The following is a 17,545-nucleotide window of genomic DNA, read 5'->3' on the forward strand; positions in this document are numbered from 1 at the left end:
AGACCCCCCTCGGGAGGACGAGGAACGTGGGGAACGTTGGTGATCCTTAGGGAAGAATGCAATCCCCCTTTGTAAAAAAGGACGCTCGCCCTCGGGGGTCGGGCGCTGGGTGCCCCCCGCGGGCTCCCGGCCGCGCCGTCGGAGCCGCCGGCGCCGCCCCGCCCGCCCCGCGCGCGGAGCGGCCGAGGCGGGGACTACAAGTCCCGGCGAGCCGCGCGCGCGCTCCCCCCTGGGGTTCCGGATGGTGAGCGGCGAAGGTAAGGCGAGCTCGCAGAGGCAGCGGCGGCGGCGGCGGAGACGGAGAGAGGCAGGCAGGCAGGCAGGCAGGCAGGCAGGGCGAGGGCGAGAGACGGCGAGGGGAGGGAGCGAGCGAGGCAGACCAGACAGACAGACAGGCGGGCGGGCGGGCAACGCGAGCCACCCGCCAGGCTGCGCTCAGCCCCGCTCGCCGCGGAGAGAGCAGAAGGCAGGAGGAGGGAGGGGAGGAGGGGGAGGGAGGGAGAGAGGGAATCCAGCTACCACCACCCAAAGCCAGCGTCTGCTTTCTGTCCTCATTTCCTTTTCCCACCCAGCTCTGAGAGCAGAGAAAGGCAGAGGGAGCGAGAGATTGAGACAGTCAGAGGGACAGACAGACAGCCAGAAGAGAGCGGGAGGGAGGAGGGCGGAGGAGGAGGAGCAGGAGGAGGACTACGCGGGGCGCGTTCCCTCCCAGGTTTGCAATTGGGGGGGTGGGGGCGGGGGTGTCCAGGGCTGTGAGAGTGTGTGCGCGGTGGTGGTGGTGGGGGGGGAGCAAGGGGGGCGCAGAGAGAGCGAAGGAGTGATCGAGGTGGGGGGCGCCGCGGGAGCTGGGGGGCCGGGTCCAGCGGAGTTAGCGGCGGAGAATGTGAGCCGAGGCGCGAGCCATGCTGTCAGCAACGGCGGGCGGCTCAGGGCTCCTCCACGACTCCTCTCCCCAGCTGCCGGGCGCCCGCGTCGCTGCCGCCGCCGGAAGACAGACGCCCCCCGAAGCCCCTCGCCTGGCTCGGACCCACGGAGCCGGCAGCCCAGCACTCCGGTGAGTGGCGCCTCCTCCCCAGCCCTAGACCCCCGCTGGGGACCGGCCGGCCGGGCTCTTTTGTGCAGCGCACCGGGGGGGCCCCGCGCCCCCTCCGCGCGCCCCGGTCCGGTCCGCTGGACCCCGTGGCTGCGGTGCCCGCGGTGCGATCGGTCTTTGTTTCCACCGGGGCCCGCGGCTCGGCTGGGCTCGGCTCGAAGCCTGGCAGGCAGCGCCGGGAAGGGGGAGGGGGAGGTGGACGAGAAGGGGGGGCGGGGAGGGGGGGTTCTCGGGTTTCCTGGCCGCCCCGCGGCTCCCCCGGCTCAGGGGCGAGGTGCGCGCCCAGCGCTGCCGCGCGCCCCCTCCTCCTTCCCCCTCCCTCCGTCTTTGGATTTAAAACTGCAATTTGCTCTCCAGCTTGCTGAGAATGTGGGGGGGTAGGTGAAGGGGGGGGACCGTGGGAGCGGAGAACAAGGCTGGATTTTAGGAACGGCGCTGGGAAAGGGGGAGACTGCGGAGGGGAGGAGCCCCTCCCCTCCAGCCCCCAAATCCCAAGGTTCCGCTTGTGCTCTGGGAGTTGAGGGGCGGGGACCTAATGACCCGGAGGGGGTGTGGGGCGGAGGAGGGATTTGGGGGCGGCCGGGGCCGGAGGGGTTGGGCCGCGTGCCCGGTTACCTGGCGAACAAAGTCGGCTCACTTTTGCATAAATAAATAAATAATCGCCCATCAATGCGTTTCCTCTGAGGCTCTGATTGAATCGGGGGCCCCCTCTTCCCCAGGGGTTGGGGTGCTGAGTGACAGCTGTCAGCCCCCTGGGCCAGTCGCTGGGGGTGAATCGCTGAATCCCTCCGCTTTCTGGCTCCGGGCGCATTCCCCTGCTGGGTCTTGGTCCCCGGGCAGAGCCAGAGGGGCAGGGGGATGGCTCCGAGTCTAGGAAATAACCTTGTTTCCTGTTCTACAGGAAAAGGGACGGCAACCCAGAGAGTTTGGGGGCTGGGGATGAAGACTGATGGGAGCCGGAGGGGTTCCCCGGCAGCCTGACCCCCCAGCCTACTGCCAGGCGCAGGGGCCGGCCGAGGGAGGGAGGATGTGGGCCTTGCTGGCCCGAGGCGGGCGCTGGGGCTGTCCCCGAGGCGGGCAGCGGGCACCGAGCGGGAGGAGGGAGACGGAGAGCAGCGGGGGCGGGGGCGGGAATTCTCCACCGCAGACCCTGGGGGCCGGGGCCAGATGTGGAGGGGCGGGGAGTCCCCCCTCCCTGCTAGCTTAGGGGCCCCGGGGGCTGGGCTGGGAGGGGCTGAGCCTAGTGCCCTGGGTTCTGCACCAAGTGCCTGACTGGCAGGGCCAGCTGAATTTGGGCCCAGGCGTCACCCTGGGAGGCAGGGCCAGCCTGCACCAGCCTGGTCCCTGAGCACAAGGAGGGACCCTTGGGGGGCCTATGCCTGTCTGGCTGGGCAGGCGTTTCCCGCCGGACCAGTTGGTGTCAGGCGGGACTTGGCCCCAGCTCCCTGGGCAGAGCTCAGGGTGTGAGGACAAGCTTTGCCTCTGGGTCAGGGTGGCCACATTTTGTCCGCTGCTGCTGCTGCTGCTGCCGCCGCCGCCGCCGCCGGCGGGGCGGGTGCATGTACCCGGGCCTGGGCAGAGTCCTGCCAGGAGCATTTGGGGTGTTTCTATTGTTGGCTTGTTCCTGTTCCGTGTGGCCCGGTGTGTGTAGCTGTGTGAGCTGGGGCTGTAAGTGAAAGATTACCAGTCAGTCCACCCCCCCCACCCCCACCCCACCCCCTGCCTGTTGGGGGCAGGCTGGATTGTAGTGGTGAGCTGTGGGGGACCCCCCCAGGTGGCATGTGCCTGCAGCTTGCCATCTCTCTCCTTTGAACAGATGTATATTTATTTTTATAGTAATGGAAAATCAAACTGGATAGTAAGTTGAATTCATTTTTTTTTTTCTCTTCTGCTGTGTCAATAGTTGGAATAACCCCCAGAGACGAGTGAACTTCTTGCCCCAAAGCTCCCACCCTCCAGAGGTTGCAGAGATCAGTGAGGGCATGAGCTTTGGGGGGGCCAGTGGGCACCAGTTCAAACTGGTGATTCTTGTCCCTCTCTGTCTGGCATTGGGGTAGGTACCCAGGTGGGGAGGCATTGCCCCCTCCCCAGGCATCCCCCCCCCACCCCACTCCCCCTAGTCTGTCCTCTCAGCCACCTCCTTGGTCAGCACCTAAGCTGTGCCCAAGCCCTCAGGGGACGTTCTCCTGGTGGGCTGTCTCCCCCCTTCTGGGCTCCTGGCCCACGTGCTGATATTTATTTTCTGTAGTAAAATCCATTTTTAATGCCGTTACTTTTGAAATAATATAGAGAGAAACAAATGTGATGTGTTTAAGTTGCCCTCTGTGAGTTTTTAATGTGATCTATGGCTGAGGTAGTGATGGAAGGAGCTGTTGGGCTTGGAGGAATTTGGTGTCATAAAGAAAAAGAGCTTGCTGTTTATTATGTTTGCTGGGCTGGGGGGTCTGAAACAGGGTCGTGGGGGCCTGGAGCTCCTGCACCCCCAGGTGCCGTGATGGACAGCAGTGCTTCTCAGTTTGGAGGTGTGTGGTTTCCAAGACTCTTTTTCCTTGCTCCCCAGCCTTCGATGGAGCCTTTGGTGAGGCGGCTTGGGAGCTGAGGGATTTGTTCCCCCCCTCCACAATTCCACCTGGTTAGATTTTGGCTGGGAGGCTTCTGGAACCCCCTGCTGAGCTAAGTGGAGGTGTGCTGTAGCGAGGATGGATTTGGACTCTAAAGGAGATTAAGAAATGGGATCTTTACCTGCTTGGTGTGCCTGTGCTGGAGACTTGAGGGGTAGACAGTCTCTGGCAGAAGACCCTTTTTTTAAGGGGGGGGGGTGTTGCTGCTGTGGACCGGCAGAGCCCCCAAGGGACATTGCTGGTTTTCAGGTCAGCCTGGAGCACTGGCTGGAGCCACTGCCTCCTGTCGCTTCTGTTCCTCATTGGACAGGGGCTTCCTCCAGGCAAACCTGATCCCCTTCACTTCCCCTCTTCTCGGCTCTGCCCCACCCCAGGTCAACTTTTTTTTTTTTTTTGGTTTGTGGAATACAGAGCTCTGTGTCTCATGCCAGCCACCCAAGACCACAGGGTGCCCTGCCGCCTTCGTACCAGATGCCCAGGCGCTTCTGGTCTGATTCGTGAGGTCAAGCAGACTCACTATTATGGGATGGAGCCCAGCTCAGTTGCTGGGTCCCCTGGGTCTCTTGGGACAGAGCCGGGGAGGGGGTGGAGCTGGGAACTGAAAGAGGGGGGGAAGCAAGGGCAACATTGTTGCTAATGTCAGCAGATGGGCCCCCCAGGGAGAGAGCTGGGGTAGGGGGAGGTGGGGAGGAAAGAGACCCAGACAGTCACACGCGAGGTGGAGAGAGGGAAAGATGGTGACAGGGGGAGCAGGGAGAGGGGGAGCAGAGAAAACAGTCAGGAAGAGCCAGGATCAAACCCCAGGAGACACGTCCAGGGGACCTAGAAGGCCTAGGTGTGTGCCACTCCCCACCTCAAAGCCCGAAATGAGCGGGCACTTGAGAGCCTCTCGCCCAAGATCAAATGCTGCTAGGATTGTGTTTGGAGGCGAGACAAGCAAATGTCTCAGGGAAGAGGGAGGAGGACAGACAGGTGGGAGGGGGAGAAGGGAGGACTCCCACAGGAGGAGGGAGAACGGGGAGACCGGGGGATTCCAAGGGTCACTAGACTGAGGCTGCTGCCCCACAGGGCAGGGTCTCCCCACTGCTTTGCCCAGATGTCTGTGGATGGAGCCTGGCTCTTCTTTGGACCTGGGGGCGGGGCCGGAGGCAGGTACAGTGCCCCACAGATTGTGGGCGCTCTGCACCAGGAGGCATTGGGATTTTAAAAGCAGGGAACATCAGGAGCATTAGAGGCACCAGGGTGCCATGCAACTACATCCCCCCTTCCTTGTTTGACGGGAGGAAACCCAGTCTAGAGAGCACCCCCCAGCCCCTGCTTGCCAGGGGTCACAGGCAGCAGAGCCAGATCTGGGACCTAGGCTCTTTCCCTCCACCTCTCTGTAGTTAGAGTTGGAACAGCTGCAGGGGGGCCTCCTGGGTGCGCGGGGGTGGGGGCCAGAGCCTGGGGAGAGGAGCAGGCGGGCACCCTTGTGGCCAGAGCCCCCCCAGGGGAGGGGGAGGCGCCGCTGCCTGCCAGGGGAGAGAGAGAGAGAGAGAGAGGGAGGGGAGAGAGGAGGGAAACAGTGAGTCAGGCTTCCAAGAGCTGAGGATGAGAGAGCCAGAGCTGGGAGGGAGAGGGCAGGGAGGGCTGCTCCGAAGCGCAGAGAGGGAGGGGGCCCAGCCAGGGGCAAGGAGAGCTCTGGAGGGAGGGAGCCAGCCTCTGGCCCCAGCCCAGCGGCAGGGCTGCACAGGGCTCTGCGCCCTGCGGAGGGTGCAGCCAACATGGACTCTGCCCACGGCGGGTCAGGAAGGAGCCAGGTCCTGCCCCTGCAGGTCCCTCTTGTCATCTGTGACCCCACTCCAGGGTCTCAGAAGCTCCTGACTGTGTCGTCCCCTTCCCTTCCTCGGTTTCCCCATCTAACGTGAGATCAGGACAGCAGCTCTTCTCAGAGGAGTAGGGGGAACAGAGCCTCCTGAGAGGGGTCTGAGGGCTACCTCCTGCAGCTGCTGGCTTCCTGCCGGGAGACCCTGTTGGAGGCCGCTGCCAGTCAGGGTAGAGGCAGGTCTCTGGGGTCAGGTTCCTATTAAGCCCACTTGAGTCGCTGGGCCACAGAGTGGGGGCGTTGGGCTGTAAGTGCTGGTGGGGGGGCCGTGTGTGTATATGTGGGTATGAGGTGCTGGGCTGGCTGTGGTAGGTGGACTGCCTGGGGTCTCTCAGGATGGCCAGTGCCTCGACAGGGCAATGATCTCTACATGTCCAGAACCAACCTCCATTTGGGGAAGGGGGGAGACAGTCGAGTGATTTCCACCCACCCATCCCCAACTTTGCCTGCCATATCCTTGTGGGTCAGAGGCTGTAGGGCAGCAGGGAGGTGGGAATGGCCCCTGTGGAGCTGATGAGAACTGCATGTGCAGCCCCTCGTGTCGTGTCTGGAGCTAGGACCAGAACTGGAGGGGTCCCCAGGGACTGCCTGGAAGGGAGGCGAGGCGGGGAGGAGCCCCCCTTCCACACAGCTGACAGGAAGCTGCAGCTCCAGCCCCTCCTTTACCCAAGGCCTGGCATCCTCCAACCCTTCCCTCCTGGATCCCCCAGTGTCTCTTGCATGGGTGAGGGGATGAGGAAGGTGGGCATAGAAGCTTCCTCTCCTCCAGGGCCTGGCTTTGGGGGGGAAATGGTGAAATGAGGGCAAAGTGAGGCCCCCTGCCTCCTCTTTACACACACACACACACACACACACACATACACACACACAGACTCAGCTGCAAGAGGCCCTGCTTTCTCTCCTCTCTGCTCTGGGGTCCTTGGCTTGGGAGCCCAGGGGAGGGACCGCTTCTGCAGCTGGCTGGCCCCGAACTCCCAGCTCAGCCCAGCTGCTACTGAAGCTTCCAGAAGCTGCAGCTCTGTACCCCCCTCCCCACCCTCTGAGCCAGGAGAGGCCTTTGCTGACCTGGGGGAGGGTGCCTTGGTGAGCGAGCGGGTACCCTCCGAAGGACTCGCACAGACAACCAGACAGATGGGTGGTGGAGCAGATGGACACAGACACCCACGCACAGGCAGGCGGAGAGAGACAGACAGATGGACCAGGACAGGGAGAGACGGACAGACAGAGGTGCTGGCGGAGAGAGGAGTCAGAAACATGGAAGGGTCTGGGGAGAGAGAAACAGACAAGAGACTTGGAGACAGGGAGATCCAAGGAAGGAGACAAGGTGACTGAGATGGGAGAAGGAGAGATACGGGGGGAGAAGGAGAGATACGGGGAGAGAGTGAGAGGCAGGAAGAGATAAAGAGAGAAGGGGAAACCCAGATGGAGAGAAAGAGAGGCTGGAGGCTGCAAACCACAAACAAGGATTTGATGAGAATCTGGAAGGTGTTTTCTCCTGCTTCCCTCCCCAAACCCCCAGGCCAGCCAAGTCTCCATTCCTTCCACCCCCAGCTCAGTTTCCAGCTGCTAAAGAGGTCAGGAAGGGAGAGAGAGGAAGAGAGAAAGAAACACACACGCGCGTGCGCGCGCGCGCACACACACACACACACACACACACACTTGCCAGATCCCAGAGACCCTCCCTGTTGATCTCTTTGTCAGGGCAGGGAGTCTCAGAGGGCACCTCTCCTGGCCCTGACCCCTATTCACAGATGCACATACCTCTTGTCTCAGGAAATATTCCAGAATCCTCCCCACTCACTGGGTGTGTGTCTTTTCATACAAGTGCACCCCCCACCCCGTACTCATACCTGTCCACACAGGCCTGGCATCACACACACTCAAAAACACATGTTTTGTGGCTCTCGCACTCCTCTTGAATCTCACAGACAGAACCCAGTGAACTTGTCCCTGGGCTTTTTACCCACGTGGGCAGTGACACCCAGGACTCATCGTGGGTTCTCAGGACCTGTTCCTATCCCCATATACAGTCACACTCAAACAACAGCAGCAGTCACCCCACAGCAGAGAGAGGACCCTTTCTGGAGGGGAAGATCAGGGTTCCCAGGGAGCCGTGGTGTTGTGGGGGCAGGGGAGGGGGTTTACCCCCGACTCTGACTTGGCTGGGTGGAGTGGAGGCCCTCTGAGCTGGTGGGAGCCCTCCTGGGAAGTGACAAGGCCTGTCCTGAACACTGATCAGCTGGCTGGTGTGAAAGAGCTGAGAGTTGGTGAGAGTGTGTGTGCATGCATGTGTGCACATGTATAAACCTGGGTACATACATGCAGGTGTAAGGGATGGCGAGTGTCTGTTACGGTGTGTGTGAGAGACTGAATGCATGTGAGATGGGCTATGGGTGTGACAGGGAGATCCGAGGTGTGTGGCGTGTGGGTGTGGGTGTGATCGCTACTTGTCAGGTATGTATGTGTGTAGGCATGTATATGTGACAGGTGTGTGTGGTCGTACCTGGCTTTGCAGCGTGGGGTGGGGTGTGATGGGCACACGTGTGTAAGGACTGGGACCCTGGGGCGCAGGTACACGTGTGCCAGGGTGCACTGTTCTGCAGATGTGGAGGTGTGGGGGCCATGTGTGCGGGAGTGTAGGCAGGGTGCATGTGTGAGGGGTAGCTGCCTGTGTGAGCCTGTGAGTATGGAGCCTGGCTTGGAGGGAGGGCTGTTTTCCAAGGCAAGGCCGCCGCCATGAACACATGCGAAGAAGGGGCTCCAAGGTGCACAGTCGGGCGCTGACCCACACAGGCACCCAAAGACAGACAGACCCTCCCCTGCCCTCCCTCCTGGTGTCCGTGGTTTTCAGAGGAACCTCCATGAGAGCTGTTTTCTCTGCAGAGCCCCCAGCCCCCAGCCTGTCTCTTCAAACACAGTGATGCCCTCCAGGCAGCTCTGTGGAGGCTCCTGCCTCGACCGTCTGAAGGCAGATGGGTGGGCTGGGATCTGCTGCCACCCCCCCAACCCTGGGGAGCGAGGAGGCGACTCTGCTCCTCCGGCCTGGCCGGGCACAGGCTGAGACAGATGGACAGCCGGTCTCGACACCCCCACACAGGGGTCTGAGGGCGGGCAGGCACCCCCCCACCCCAGCAGAGGGGTTCCAGCAGCAGGCAGCCCCCAGGTGGGTCCCTGAGCAAAGGCCAGGACTCTGGCCTTCACCTCCTCAGAGGGGTACCCCACCTCACCCTGCAGCCCCCCACCTGTTGGGGCAGCCGGGGGGACCCAACTGCAGCCCCCTCACGCCTCCTGAGTATACAGCTACTTCCCCACTCACGGTGGCAACACCCCCAAACACACAGCCCCATCTTCTCCACAGACATACAACCTCTCCACATTCCAACACCTTCCTCATATCTGCTGCTCCGTGCACTCAGCCCCAACACACCACCACCACACGCCTACCCCCACACACACATAGTCACAGCTCTAGTACTGAAAACCCAGATTTTTATGACCCCCAATATATCCCCAAACACCCCAACACACACACGGCTTCTACCACATCCTCAAACGCATCAGCTCCCCTCTCTAACCCCAACATCTCCCCAGGTACACCCAGGACCCTACTCCAGCTCTAATACCTCCCACACACCCAGACTCTCAGAGCCCCAACACCTAACAAGATACCCATGGACTCTCCCTACAGCCCCGATGTTTCCCCCAGCTGGAGCCCAGCATGTCCGTAGACACCCCAGTACGGCTCCCTACACCTTTCCAAACTCACAGCTCCCACCCCTCACAGACACAGACACGCACACTGCCTCACGCAGGCTGCCGCAACAACCACTCAAATGGCAACGCCTCCTGTGGCCACGCCATTCACCCCAGACACACAAATATGACTTCAGTTCTACTGTATCTTTAAACAGGCAGTGTCCCCCCAGCTTCTCATACCTTCCCAGGCATGCATGTGCAACACACACACACATACACACACCCCAGATCCCACAACATCTCAAACAAGCAGTCCTCTGTACATCCCCAACAAGCTCCAGCTTCAGCACCTTGCTCTGCCGTCCAAGGGCCCAGGGACAGCCTCCAGCCCCCTCCAAAGACCAGTCCCGCACTTGTACACACACACGCATAGCCCCAGCTCCATCACAACCCTGCACCCATTCACCCCTCAGAGTAGCTCTGCCCTGTACCCCCTGCACCCCCACCTCAGCCTGCAGCCCTTACTCCCACTGGCGCACATTCCAGCACAGCTTCCCTTGTTCTTCCCAACCCGCCCCCCCACCCCAAACCCCCTCTGGATAGCCTCAGCCTTGCTCGCGCACACGCGCGCGTGCACACACACACACACACACACTGGCCCACTCTTCTGTGCTGTCTTCTCTGCTGCCCAGTCCTCCCCCACTTCCTAGTGCCTCCTCTGCCTGGGGAGGCATCTCCACCCCGCCTCATTGCCCCAGGCCTTTCATTCCTGGACAGTGAGGCTGTACATCTGGTTCAAAGCTGCCCCACCCAAGACCCTGTGCTCTGGGCACCCTGGCCTGGGCTTTGGGGTTTTGAGGCCTCTTTGGGGGCTCTTGGCACCTGGTCATCCTGGTCTCTCAGCCAAGAACTCTGAGTACCCAGCCCTGCCCTGACTCTGGCATGTATGGTGGTGGGGGTGGGGTGGGGGCGTGGTGCTGGGCAGGGGGATTTACCCCCAGCCTGCACTTTGTCAGGTGCTTGCCAAATCCCCCTCCTCCTTGGCTCACCTGAAGGGGGACATCAGGCCTGGGACTTCAGGGGAAAAGATGGGGAAGTGCTGGCTTGACCTGATACCCCCTCCCCAAACACCGCCCCCCCACTACCAGATCCGGGCTTGGGGCTTGGTCTCCCTGGGAGTCAGATCCGACAGTGAAGGTTACTTTACTAGATGCATGATTTTAAACGGAATCTCCACCATCTGTTCCACCCCCTAATTACAGATGCACAGAATCCGCCTCAGAGGGCAGCGTGAGGGAAGTGATTTAGAGGCTGAGCTGCTTCTGCCTGCATTAGGGCTGAAGAGATTGGGGTGGGGGGGTTCTGGGTATTGCTCACAGCCCCCCAACCCCACCTCTTCCCCAGGGGCCCCTCGTGCCTCTTCTCTTGCTGGGGGAAGGCTCCTAGCAAGGTGCGCTGACCCAGTAGACCTGAAAGAGGAAGCAACTGCAGTGCCGAGGGAGGGGTCCCTGAGACATCGCCCGCGTCCCAGGCCCCAAGTCTTGGGATGCAGGCTCCATTAGAGCCTTAAAAAATTCAGTGGATCGATCTCCTGCCTGCCTCTTAAGCCCTGGGGAGACACAGGCACTGGCCTGGCCCAGCTGTCTGCCCACCCCAGGGGTAGCAAGGAATTGGTGAGGTAGGGAGGGGGCAGTTAGAACAGAGGTGGGGACATCGGGGTTTTTGGCAGCAGAGGACGAGAGCAGGCACGTCAAAACCCCCCAGGTGTGTTTGTGCATATGTGCCCCAGCCGCCTTGGCGCCACTGGCAGGCCCGACCCCAGCTTGAGCCTCGCCCTTTGGGGCTGGAGGGGCACCAGGGGCCAGAGGAGATGGGCCAGGGCCTGGGTCTCAGAGGCTTCTAGGGGACAGCAGGCTACACCCCGAGGATGGGTCCAAGGACCTGGGCCTCCAGCAGGCTTGGTGGTGGCGGCCGCAGGCACACTGCGGTAGGAGCTGGAGCCTTTACCGTGGGGAGAAAGGGAGCGAGGCTGGGCTGGAGGAATTTTAAAGATTGCTGCAGGCAGGAGGGTCTCAGGAACCCTGTGGAGTAGGCAGTCATGCAGAAGTAATCCTATCGCCGCCTGCCTGGAGGAGAGGAGGGGGGCAGGGAAGGAAAGAACGGGGCGGATGCCCCCTTCCCACCTCAGCCCCTGCCCCGGCCAGTGGTGGAGGGAGCTTGGGACCCCAGGGCGCCCCTCTCCTGGGGGAGGCACCACCCTTCCCTTCCGCTGCGGCCTGTGCCCCCTGGAGGGGCAGCACTGCAGCTGTTGCTGGGCCTGGAGCGCTGGGTTTTATAAATAAAGCAGCTTGGAGGTGGGGGCCAACTCAGCACCCCCCAGTCACCTTGAGTCACCCCCTGGGGGCATCGGCTCCAGCTGGCGGTCCTCTCCCTCGCAGCTTGCTCCTCTTCTTTGGCTGTGTGAGCTTGGGCCAGAGGTCCAGCTTCTCTGGACTGGACCAGGGGCAAAGGTGTGTGGAAGAACCTAGAATCCCTTGTCCTCTTGTACGCCGCCCACCTCCCCCTGAGGCTTCACAGGTTGACTGGCCACTGGCTCAGCACATCCAGGCTGGGAAGGAGTGACTGGCCATACAGGAACCTCCCCTGTCCCCAGCCCCTCCATTTTGCAGATGGAGTAACCGAGTCCAGGGAGGGCAGGATGGCCAAGGCCAGCCAGCTGATGAGCGCCTCCTTCCTGCCCTGTTCTGCTGTCACTCAAGACTCTTCTCAGTCTCAGCTCAGCTAAGAGCAGGGCCTGGTGGGGGGGGTGTGGGGTGGGGGATGTTTGGGAAAGTGGTTGCGGCTGAGAGGTTGCCATGGCAATGCTGCAGGATGCCGAGCTGAAGTGGGGGTCCTACAGGGTCTCTGGGGCCCCCAGCTCCACACCCCTGTGGTCTTCTCCTCCCCAGCTCCTGTCCCCCAACCCAGATGCCTGTCAGGCAGCTCCGGTGACAGGCGGGGCGGGTGACAGGTGGTGCAGGTGATGGGCTGGGTGGGTGACGAGCTGGGTGGGTGACAGGTGGTGCGGGTGCGAGGCAGGCAGGTGACAAGCTGGGTGGTGACGGGCCCTGCTGATGACAGGCAGGGGGTGTGGTTGGCGGGGATGCTGCCTCCTGGCTGGTGGCCTGTTGTAGCCCCCCACCCGCATGCGTGTGCACATGCAGACTCTGGGCTCAGAGCTTGGGGCTAAGATACTAATGAGGCTTATTACGTGTGGAGGGGCAGGTGCCCGGGCTCACTAATGAGAGGCCTTTAACGAATAGGGGAGACGGCTGGGGGGCTTCGAGGAATTTGGCTGGCCCTCCTGGGCCGGAGGATGAGCCAGGTCAGGACCCCTCCTTGTCTTCCCCCCGGCCACTTGGCTTTGTGTTAATACTACCCACAGTCAGGATAGCTACCATTGTCGAAGCATTTGCTACACTGGCCGAGCCCATTATGTGCATTTTTTCTCATTTCAACGCAACAGCCCATAGGAGGGGGCACTATTGCCCATTTTACAGATGAGGAATCTGAGGCTGAGAAGGCAAGGGACTTCACACAGCAAGTGTCTGTTGCAGCTGGCATTTTAATCTAGGTCTTTCTGACCCCGGAGCACATGCTCTTAACCATCCCACCAGTAAAGCTCAGGTCTTGGTACAGACCCCAAGCCTCTTTCAGGGCCTCAGTTTCACTCTTCTGGAAAACAGATGCATGGTTGAGTGGGGGGAATCACCAGGCTCTTCAGCTCTGAGTTGGGTGCCTTCAGGGACTCCTCCAGGTAACCACGAGGCCTCACCCCATCTGGCCCAGATTCTCGGTGACAGCCCTGGACTGGAGAGAGGTCAAGTCTTAGCACTGAGGAGCGGAGCTAAAGGGGAGACACCTGGGATCCGAACCACTTCCTGTGTCATGTGGTGGGGAGGCTGAGGTCTGGAGAGGACCAGCAACTGCCCAAGGCCACACATCCTGGGAACTATAGGGCCCCCCCTGGATCCTAGGTCTCTTGGCTTGTTGGAAGGGTGGGGCTGGGTGTGGTGCCAGGGCTGGGAGGTCACCTCCTCCTGGGCCCCACCCTCCAGCCTAGCTTCTTCCCTGGAAATTGTGAGCCCTTACCTCCTGGGAGGGTGCAGGGGGCTGTCGGCTGCTTCTTTAGGGCCTTGCCCCATCCCCATCAATCTGGGCCCTGCGTGTCAGTTGAGCCCCCTCCTTTTGGGACCCGTTGGGGTGGAAACTCCCTGGCAACAGCTGATGGATGGGTTAGGGCCTTGACATTGGCCTGGGGCCACAGCATGACCCTGGAGGGACCAGGCTAGGGCTGGGGGGCTTGGAGGGGAATTTAAGGGAGAAGAATTAGGCTCATAAATCTTGGAGCTTCTCGGTTCTCTTCTCCTCGACCTTAATCTCTTACCAAACCTGCTCTCCGGCTGCTCGTCCAAGGCTGGGGGTTGAGGGAGTCCACCTGGCTCCTTCATTCCCTTCTCCCTCCAACAGTTGCCTCCCCCATCATGCAAATACACTCCCTATGGGGAAGAATGAGTTGCCACCACTGTTGTTGGGCAGAATTAAGAACTTGTGTGTCTTAGACTCCTGGATGTGGCCTCTGCTTCATGATGACGGGCAGGGCAGAAGGCTCCACTGCCTCAGTTTCCCCAGCCTTGGGTTTGAAATCCTTGCCTGGTGCTTGACTGCTCAGCCAGGAAGGAATGCTAAGATCAAGCGGGACGTCACAGCTGCGGGACACATAGCCCTGTCAGGAGCCCCAGTGAGGTCAGCAGCACAGCCCTGGCCTTTGGAGCCCTCAGACCCCAGAGGTGAGGTCTTGAACCGAGGCTGGGCGTGTGCAGAGGCTCAGGCAGGGAGTGGATGGTGCTGGGTGGCTGGTCCGCAAGGGCCCTCTGAAGCAAAGGCTGCAGCTGGGGAGACGCCAGGAGAAGGGTGGCGCTGTGCCTGGGGGGCTGGGGAGCCGTTGTTGATGGTTGGGGTTGGAGCCCGGAAGGGTCTGGCTTTCCCATAGGTCTGGACAGCTGTAGCCTCGAGTTCTGGGGCCCTCCAAGCTCCCCAGGGAACCTGTTGCTGCCTGGCCCTAGGGACCCAGGCGTCCTGGCGGGTGAGGGCGGGTCTCCAGCAGGCGCCCTGCCAAGCCCCGCAGCCTGCTCACCAGGAATCTTGTTGCTGAGAGATGGAAAATCCCGGCCAGGCCTGCAGCTCATCCCTCCCCTCCGGGAGGAGGAGGGGCCCAGAGATTCCTTCCTGCACCCCCCCCTCCCATCTGGGGCAGGGCCCTCCTAAGTAGTGGGTGGGGCTGGGGGGGCCCAGGACAGGCCTCTAAGGCTCCATCACATGTCCTGGAGCCTAGCCCAGCCCGCAGTGGGCACCAGGGCACTCTGGAGGCAGGATGGGCCTGGCGTGGCAGAGGAGAGGTGGGGGTGGGGTGCTGAGGCCACAAGGGGGTCTGGACGGGGGCCTAAGCCTGGCCCTGGCCCCACGGGCTCCCCCAGAGCGGAGGGCGAAGAGTTGGTTCTCTCCTTGGACAGGAAGACGAATGATCCCATTATGGGAGCGTGATTTTATTCCACGTGTCACGGAGTCTGAGATTAACTTGCTCACCAGTCTGTGACAAACCCCTCACACCCTCACATCCAACACACGCATCCACACACAGAGGCACACACACAGATCCTTGGTCTCACAAACACACATCCCACAGGCACACAGGAGCATTTCCACACTACCACGCGTGGCAAGAGTCTCACAAACAGAAACACAAGCACACACTCACACTGGGGTACCCCGCGGTCTAGACCCACAGCCTCAAAAGCACAACAGTTCTCTCACTCACACCAAGGCCACCCATCAGATGCGCAAACAGGCGGGCCAGGGCATGCTGGCAGCCCTCCTGAGACATGCACAGCTCAAGGACACACAGCGCTCCACGGACACAGATACACCTAGACGCACACACCGCCCCAGAGACAGTCCTGTGGGCAGGCCTAGACCAACAGCCACACACACTGAGACAAAGGCCCAGATACAGACAGAGACAAAGACAGGCAGCGACACACAGCCGGCAGCGCGCGCACAAGCACAGGCGTGCACACCCGGACACAGACAAAGACAAATACATGCCCAGAGGTTTCGCTGTGGACACATGTGAGGCACACACACAGCTGGGCCTCCTGCTCAACCTGCCTGCCTGGGGACGTGGTCAGCTGGCGCCTGTGGCTCGGGGGAGAACTCTGAGGAATCTTCTGCTCAGTCAGAGCCCCCCCCCATCCCCGCCGCCCACCCTGGGCCCAGGGCCAGCCCCCACCTCTGGCGCCGGGCCCGTGGCCGAGGCCGTGGCAGCCACACCCTCAGCAGAGCCTGACGTCCCTTACCTCATTGTGCACGCTCTCGGGCACACCGTCTCCTCTGCACACGCTCACGACGCCCTCCACGCCCACACGCTGACAGTTTTTCACTCACACCCCCTCAAGTGTCCCCCCCCCCGTTGTCTTCCCCAGTCACTGCCCCCCGCCCCCACAGGCATGCACAACCCCCAGCACCACAGCTTCATGGCCCACACCCCCAGCCCTCACACAGACCCCTGTGCACAAGGATAACGCACAGGCTCTCCTTCCCAGACCCATGAGCCGCGTCCGTGCGCCCCTGCACAACCTTCCTCGCCGCTGCTCACAGGCTGTTTCACAAATGCAGCGCGCACACACACACTCCCCCGCATACATCCCCACCACTTTCTCACATGCATGCGTGCACACACACACACACTTTCAGAGCCTCCCTCACACCATCACTTGCCTTCCTCTGTCTCTCACAAACACTCCCTCTGCCAAGAGGGTGGCTCCGCTGCAGAGCAGCCCCCGAAGTGTTTGTCACTGTTCTCCATCACGTCCTCCCTGGCCTCAGGCTCTTCCCTTCCACCTCCAGACCCGCATCCTGGGGCCTTGTGCTCTTCCGTCATTTCTCTGTTTAGTCAACATTAATACACGGAGTGTCCATTTACTTCATTCAGCATATGTTGATTCAGCGCTGATCATGGGTTAAGCTTTGGGACTACTGTGGAGACGGGCTTCCCTGGTGGCTCAGCGGTCAAGAATCTGCTGGCAGTGCAGGAGATGCGGGTTCGATCCCTGGGTCAGGAAGATCCCCTTGGAGGAGGGCGTGGCAACCCACTCCAGTATTCTTGCCTGGAGAATCCATGGATTGAGGAGCCTGGCGGGCTGCAGTCCATAGGGTCGCAAAGAGTCAGACACGACTGAGCAGCGTGAGCACACACACGCACACTGTGGTGACAGAGGTCCTTCCCTCGTTGAGCTCTCGGTTTTGTGGCCAGTTTGTTGGCTGCTTGTCTCGTCTGAGTCGATTGTTAAGGTAACCCTTGATCTTCGATGTTGAGACATGAGTAGGGATTCACAGGAGGAGAAGCAGGCGGTGGGTGTTCTAGGCAGAGGGAACAGCATATGCCAGACCTACCAGTGAATCAGGGTATGGTAGGCTGGAAACCAAGGTGATGTTCAGAGACTGGAGGAACCGCTGCCAAGAGGGCAGAAGCCAGATGTCACAGAGCTCAGAGGCCATGCTCAAGGGTTTGGGTTTTGTCCAGTGGCCCCACGGAGTCATGGGAAGTCTTCAGTGACAGGACAGGGTGCGGAGATGATGGTGGTCTGACCTAGAAGAGGTGAGTGGGAAGGAAAGGAGACTCATCTGGGAGCAAGGCCCAGTGGTAGGGGTCCAGCTTCAGAGCTGTGACCTCGGGGAAGTCACACAACCTCTGTGCCCTGGGTCCATCATGGGAGGATGGGACAGGACAGGGGCTGGGCTTGTAGTAGATGCTTAATAAACAATAGTTAGCAATAGGACATGGCAGAGCATCAGATGAAGAGGAGACTGCGCACCTACTGAGTGCTGAGTACGTGCCAAGTGCTGGGGCCCAGAGGCGAGGTGGTCTGCGGCTTCAAGAAGCTCACACGCCACAGCCACAGCTCACGTGGACAGCAGAGAGTGGGGAGTGGGGCAGGGGTGGAGCACCTTGGAAGGTTAAAGAAGAAGGAGGGCTCTGGGGGCTCCCAGAGGAGCTGGCACTGAGCCGGACCCTAAAGAGGCTGGGTTGAACTTAGGCAGGCAGAGGTGTAAGAAGGAGCTTCAGTGAGGAGGAGCGATGTGAACAACAGCCCAAGGGCAAGGAGTCTAATCCGGCTGTTGTGTGGGACACAGGAAAGGGGGGTCGTGGGATGGGATTATGGAGGCAAGACG

At 61.1% G+C, this 17,545-nt stretch overlaps 1 protein-coding gene across 4 annotated transcripts in view; it reads left to right on the forward strand.

Moving 5' to 3' along the window:
• Positions 1 to 294: 294 nt before the first annotated feature.
• AHDC1 (AT-hook DNA binding motif containing 1) overlaps positions 295 to 17,545 on the forward strand; it is a 64,962-nt gene continuing 47,711 nt past the window's right edge. For all 4 annotated transcript variants that reach the window (XM_055573994.1, XM_055573992.1, XM_055573995.1 and 1 more), the window contains exons 1-2: positions 295 to 712; positions 957 to 1,054. The gene's annotated coding sequence lies outside the window, so the exon portion shown is untranslated. The remainder of the gene's footprint in view (positions 713 to 956; positions 1,055 to 17,545) is intronic.

This window comes from Bubalus kerabau, chromosome 3 (assembly GCF_029407905.1).
Source record: "Bubalus kerabau isolate K-KA32 ecotype Philippines breed swamp buffalo chromosome 3, PCC_UOA_SB_1v2, whole genome shotgun sequence".
Taxonomy (NCBI): Eukaryota; Metazoa; Chordata; class Mammalia; order Artiodactyla; family Bovidae; genus Bubalus; species Bubalus kerabau.